The sequence below is a fragment of the Rana temporaria genome, chromosome 5, assembly GCF_905171775.1.
Source record: "Rana temporaria chromosome 5, aRanTem1.1, whole genome shotgun sequence".
Lineage (NCBI taxonomy): Eukaryota > Metazoa > Chordata > Amphibia > Anura > Ranidae > Rana > Rana temporaria.
Genome location: NC_053493.1, coordinates 139531598 through 139538319, shown reverse-complemented (window position 1 = coordinate 139538319; position 6722 = coordinate 139531598).

The window sequence follows — 6722 nt, the reverse complement described above, 5'->3', positions numbered from 1 at the left end:
TGATTTTATCATCCAATCATGTGTAAGCAAAAATGCTGTTTTTTATTTTCCTTGCATGTCCCCCTTAGATCTACAGTGACTGCACTTGCAGTGCAGAGTGGATTTCATTTTAGTAAATCAACCCCGTAGTGTATTTGCTCTTATTGTCCCTATAAGAAACAGTGTGTGTCATACCATGTGTCCATTTTCAGTGAGGGTGAATGAGCATATAGCTAACCTTAAGAAAGGTAAGTGCAAAGTGGATTTGCCTTTCGTAAATAACCCCCTATGTGACGAGTAGCTCAAGTGGTAACATGTTTCATCTGGTAAGTGCGACTAGTAGTAGTAAAGAGATTTTCTCTTGCCACAAGTGTTATGAAATACTCCATTATGAACGGTAGTTTTACCAGAACGAGCGCCCCCGTCTTATAACTTGCTTCTGAGCATGCACAGGTTTTTAACGTCGTTTTAGCCAACACATGATCATTTTTTACAACCCGAAAAACTACATAGTTTAAAACGTCGTTAAAAAATGCAACACGTTCGGGAAAAAAATTGGTTGTTTTTCAGAACCCGAAAAATGATGTGAAGCCCACACACGATCATTTTAAATGACATTTTTTTAAAACTATGTTTTTCTCATGCTGAAAAATGATCGTGTGTACGCGGCATAAGTCTAAAAAAATGTATTCTCTCCTTGCTGGCCTCATACGTTAGAGAGATACAATTGTTATTATTCAGTTGTGTCATGAAACTGTTCAAGGAATCATGGTCACAATTCCACAGGAGGAGGATGTCATCTATTTATCTTTCCCAGAGGACATATTTTGGGCTTAGACGACATCCTCCCACTTGGCCCTAAACAGATTCGCAAATTTTGCCCCGTGGCAACTCCTCTCTGTTGTAAATAAGAGTGTCATTGAACCAAAAGTAGTTTTGTTTGGTCGCAAACTCTAATAAATCCATGATATAATCCTGTTGATAAGGGGGAAGAGTATCACTCTGGATAAATAATATTTCACAGCTGAGAGGCCTAAATGGTGAGGGATACATGTATATAAAGCTGCAACATCAGCTGTTTTAAAAGACACTCACTTTGGTCGTCAACGTTTTCTGTTAATCTAATTGTATTCTCAAGTAAGAGGGTACTCGTCTTACTAGGGGTTGAAGGTGAAAGTCAATGTATTTTCCTATGCAGGCAGTAACAGTGTCTATCCTACTTACTATTGGCCATCCAGGAGGATGTAGAGAGTCTTTATTAACCTTTGGGAGGTAATACAAGACAAGAAATCTAAGGGCAATTGGTACCAAATAAGATTTCTCTTTTTTATCTAGAATCCCTTTACCAAAACATTTTTCAACCAATTCAGTTTATTCCCTCTTGTATTTAATGGGAGGATCGCTGGGTAATTGTTAAGAGACCTTAACATCTCGTTTTGATAATACATTTTTTTGAGAACTGCAATGCGTCCACCTTTATCGGCAGGGCGAATTACTAAATATTTCCTTTCGCATAGTTGTTTTAAACCTAATCTAGTATCACGTACTTTCTTAATAGGCAATTTCTCTCGAAGTCTTTGAGAATTAAATCACCAAAAACATTGATATAAGATGCCGTAGAGACAGGGGGGTTAAAAAGAGATGGATTCGATAGGCCTGAATCAACAGCTCCTCCTGAAGCATCCACAGACCGTGGTTTAGTAGGCTTGGCAATAAACTGTCTTTGTATGTTTCATTTACGAATGTACTTCTGTACATCAATAAAAGTACCAAATTTGTTCAATTCCTTAGGAGGAACAAATTTCAAATCTTTATCAAGAGTTAACTTTTCAGCATCAGTCAATTTAACTTGCCTGAGATTAAAAATGCCCTGACCTACTATGTTCTACGTCTTTTTCCTTTGGATTTGTGCCCCCCCCCCCCCCCCTGGGAACCTCTCTTAATTCGGGGCCTCGTCGTTTGTGGCCTTGTGTTTCCCTAGGAAAATCTCAATGTTTAAATTGACCGGGATTGGTCTGGTTATAATGAAACGTGGACCTAGCATAATTGTCCTCATCTCTTTCCATGTAGGAATAATCATCACATGTGTCACGCGGATAATCGGCACTAAGAGGTCAGAAACGATTATGGGTATACAGGGGGGATCTATCTGAATGATAGTTACCCTGATATTGATCACCATGATTTCTATCCCAGCCATAAGGCTGCAGCGATCTACCATGATTGGTATTTGTATAATGGTAGAGGACAGCAGATGGCCCTTGATGGTAACCTTGACCTCTATTCTTAAATGAGGCCCTCCCCCTGCCATTATGTTGTGTACCCCTATTAGGTTGGTGATTTCTGGGGGGGTATGAAAACTAGGATTGCGATTTCTGAAACCATTAGGCGTGTCCATATGTTCAAGTCTCCCGTCTTGGGGGTTGAGTGGGTTTATCTAAAGATCTGTTTTTTTTTATGATCACTTTTTCTTTATTAAGACAAATTCAAAGATACAACATAAAATTGCACAAAATATCTATGACCAATGAGTCTGTTCCAAGGAGCCCTTGCAAAGATTATGCTTCTACACAGCTTCCAGGGGTTACACAAGACAAATAAGTGCACAGGGGATGGCAGCAGTGAGGAGGGCCTTAATGTTTGTGTTTTTTTAGGTGTAAAGGTGGAGATTCCCTTTATAATCTAAAAATGAAAAAAACTTTAGCTCTGCGGCGGGTAAGCAGCACAGCTAAAGGTGTTTTTTTTTTTTTTACTTTCTCACATAGTGGCACTCTGGAGATTTGTGAAAATTGATGAAAGATCAATCAGCATAATGAGTTTCCCCCATAACATAATAGTAATTTTTTCCAGCCAGCCTATAACCCTGATGTAACAGCGTTATTTGCTGAGTGCTCTACTCAAGGCCCTGTTTGGGATGGGGGGGGGGATGCCCTCGGCGGGACCATTAACTGGAGGAAAGAGGGCTCCGAAGTGCCGGCAGTGTTCTTCTAAAACCTGGCTGGACATACACACTGACTGCCACGCTACACCAAGTCCTGCAAATATTTTCTGTAGCGGGTGCAGCCGTTCAACCCAATTTGCTCTCCTGTGCCTGTGACTTTGACTCTGTCAGTCTGTGACAGAGGAGAGGCACAGCTGGGGGCTGCATGTTCAAGAGAGCCTGCTTCTCCCTCTGTCAGGACCAGAGCAGCTGTGAGTCTGTGACAGGTGTAAAGGGTTAGCTCGGTAGCGGGGTGTGTGACCCCCTGGATGGGTTCACCACACACTGAATTTATACAGACAGGCAGTCGAAGATGGTTGAAAACAAAAATGTTGGTTTATTCTTCCATCTTGCTGGAAACAAGTGCAAGCATCCAAACAGCATAAACCAAATCAAACATAAAATAAACCCTGGCCACTTGGGGTGTCTATCTTCACCACACAGGAACCTATCTATGGAGTCTGGCACAGCCTAGTGCTGGGCAGACACTGCTGGTCATACAGCAGAAAAACAATAGTCTTGATTTTTATCACACAGAAAAATCAATCTCCTCCTCACCTCTTCAGAAGACTTTCAGTACACTGCTCTCCTTCCTCACAAAGCCTCTGGATGCAGCAATTCAGTGGTAATCCTCTGGATTACTTATAGAGGCCTTAATTGCCTCATTCTGAACAGCTGACGTTTTCCAACGCCCTTAGAACTTTTCTGGCTACATTTGCAGCCGACGCCTAATAACAATTGGTGTATTGTCTAAACAAGGCAGAAATGTATGTCCCGTCTGTGACAACACCCACAGATTTACCTAACTTCCTGTAACACAGGAAGTGAGACAGAGCTGGCTCTCTGTGTTCCCCCAATTGCCCCCCTTCTCTGGTCAGCAGCACAAGCACCCACACTCTGTGTGTACATTCTTCTTCCTCACCCTTCTTCTGTCAGCAGCAGGAGGGTGGGGAGGTGATGATTAATAAAGCAGCGGCAGGACTGAGCAGCTTTCAGAGGGGGACACAGAGTTGCAGACAGGTGAGCAGTAACCTCTAGCAACCAAATGGTGAAGTATTGTGTAGTAACCTCTAGCAACCGAATAGTGAGTGGTAATGTGTAGTAACCTCTAATAACGGAATGAATGGTGAGCGGTAATGTGTAGTAACCTCTAGCAATCGAATGGTGAGCAGTAATGTGTGGTAACCTCTAGAAAGCAATCACTGAGCAGTAATGTGTAGTAACCTGTAGCAACCAATGTGTGGCAGTCAGTGAGTAGTAACCTTTAGCAATGGTGAGCAGTAATGTGTAGTAACCTCTAATGCACAGATCAGCATGCCATAACCAACAGCATAATTTACAGAAGCCGGCTTGGGGTGCGCTGCCAGCCCGAAACTAGCCTGCCCAGCGTCTGTTAAATGGGAAAAAACATTATTAGGGGAGGGGGATGTCACCATGTTTTACCACACCAGGAGACACCAACCCTAGTGACGCCACTGCATAGCTACACTCCTGCCACACTTCATAGCTAATAGCTGCAATATGTGCAGAGTGTGCTCCTGTACCCAGTACAAGCCTAAGAACAGCCCAGCCCTTCACCTCCCTGTCAGGCGGAGTAATTTCTGCCTGACAGGCGCTTCCTTGTTCTGGCCGGCATGACATCACTGAGAGGCTGGCTGGGAGGCAGGATAGGAGAGGAGCATGGAGCATGCTGCTGTCTGTCAGAGTTGCAACCTCCAAAGCCTGAACTAGAGAAGGAGGAACCAACCATTGCATCGCACAGGTAAGCAGATTGCCATCTGCAGATGAGTTAATTTTCTCTTTGAAGGGGGGTGGCTGAAGAGAGGTTAATTAATTACAAATAGCATTTCTGTAATATGCAGGATGAAGGGGGTTAATTAACCCCTTTATGCTAAATTAGTGGCCACTGACAGTGTTTTTTTAAACTCTAAATTAAGTGGTTAAATAACACTGACACTAGTGCCACTAATGCACCAGGGTTAATTAACTACCACTGGTCACTAATGCATCAGTGACAGTACATTAACCCCCTTCATGCTGCATATTACAAAAATGCTATTTGCAATTAACCACTAATTAACCAATTATTCATGGACGTGTTGACAATCTGCACAGAGGGAGTGATTGCTTTTTTTCTTTTCCATGCAAAGCAGAGATAAGAAACAAATTGGTAGTAAAAAGCAGCACACATTACACATAGTTAGGCACACAATTAACCTCTTGCTTTCCCCTAGATAATAACCCCTTCCCAGCCAGTGTTATTAGTACAATGACAGTGTATAGTATTAGAAATGATCACTGTATTGGTGTCACTGGCGATGTCAGTGGCAGTTCCCACAAAGTGTCACTATCACAGCCCAACTATAAGTTACTGACCGCTGCTAATACAGACAGTCCCCGAGTTACGAACGGATTAGGGACTGTAGGTTTGTTCTCAAGTCGAATATGTTCATAAGTTGGAACAGCATGCGCAGAACGACAGATAAGTTGTTTTCTGATCCGTCGAAGGTGCCCGCCATCGAAAAGGTCCCATGGAATGTGCCCGCTGTCAAAAGGTTCAGTCGAATGTGCCCGCCGTCGAAAAGTGGCCACGCAGCCTCCCGTTCGTAAGTAGGAGATGTTTGCAAGTCGGATGTTTGTAGCTCAGGGACTCCTTGTACTAGTATAAAAAAAATCCACTATATATCGCATAGTTTGTAGATGCTATTGCTTTTACACAAGCCAATCAATATACACTTATTGGGATTTTTTCCCCCAAAGACATGTAGCAGAATACATTTTTGCCTAAATATATAAAGTATTTTTTTTATTATTATTAGATGTTTTTTTTTTTTAATTATAACATTTTTTATTGTTGTTTGCATATGTAAAGTACAAAAAGTAGTGCGCCAAGTTGCATAGACTTAACATAGTACATACACAAGCATACATTTTTCCCCTCCCCCTATCTCTGTATCATTATAATTAAGTGAAAAAAAGCCTCTTAAATTCCAAATGGTCTTCCCTTATGTCCACCATCCCCCCCACCGCCCCTCCAACCCTCACCCACCCATCCGCCCTCCCATCACACCTTGGACCGTTTTTTTAGGTTAATTTGCTTCATTAAAATAAATCCTCCCCATAAAGGGATGTCCAATAGCGGGTTAAAGTATTTATTAAATTTGAAAGACTTCCTCTTCTTATATAGAGCATCCCGTTATGTCTAGCCAAGGTTTCCACATCCTCACAAATTTTCTATAGTTGCCCTGTCTAGTAAGTGTCACTCTCTCGCTCCAGATCATTGTGTTAATGGTTTCAACCCAAGATTTGACAGTGGGTGGAGTCTGGGCCTGCCACCTCCACGCGATTAGCTTCCTTGCCTGGAAGAGGCATCTCAGCACTACCTCAAGGGCGCCGACAGGCACTCTATCCTCCTCAATACTGCCTAATAGGCATGCCTTGGATTCAGCTTCCAAATTTGTTTTAAAAGTTTTATTTATTATGTCTATCACCTCCTCCCAGTATCTGAATAGCTTAGGGCATTTCCACATCATGTGGATGAGGCTGCCTGTCGCTCTGCACCTTGGACATTCGTCAGTACTTCTCCACCCGAGATTGAACATTCTCCTGGGGGTATAGTATACTCTATGCAAGAGGAACAAGTGTGATACTTTCTGAGATGGAGAGATCGAGACCAATACCCCCCTCCTCAAGATCGCGCTCCACTGTTCCGTGGACATTTGCCCTAAGTCTCTCTCCCACCCTATCCTACTCTTAATGGGGC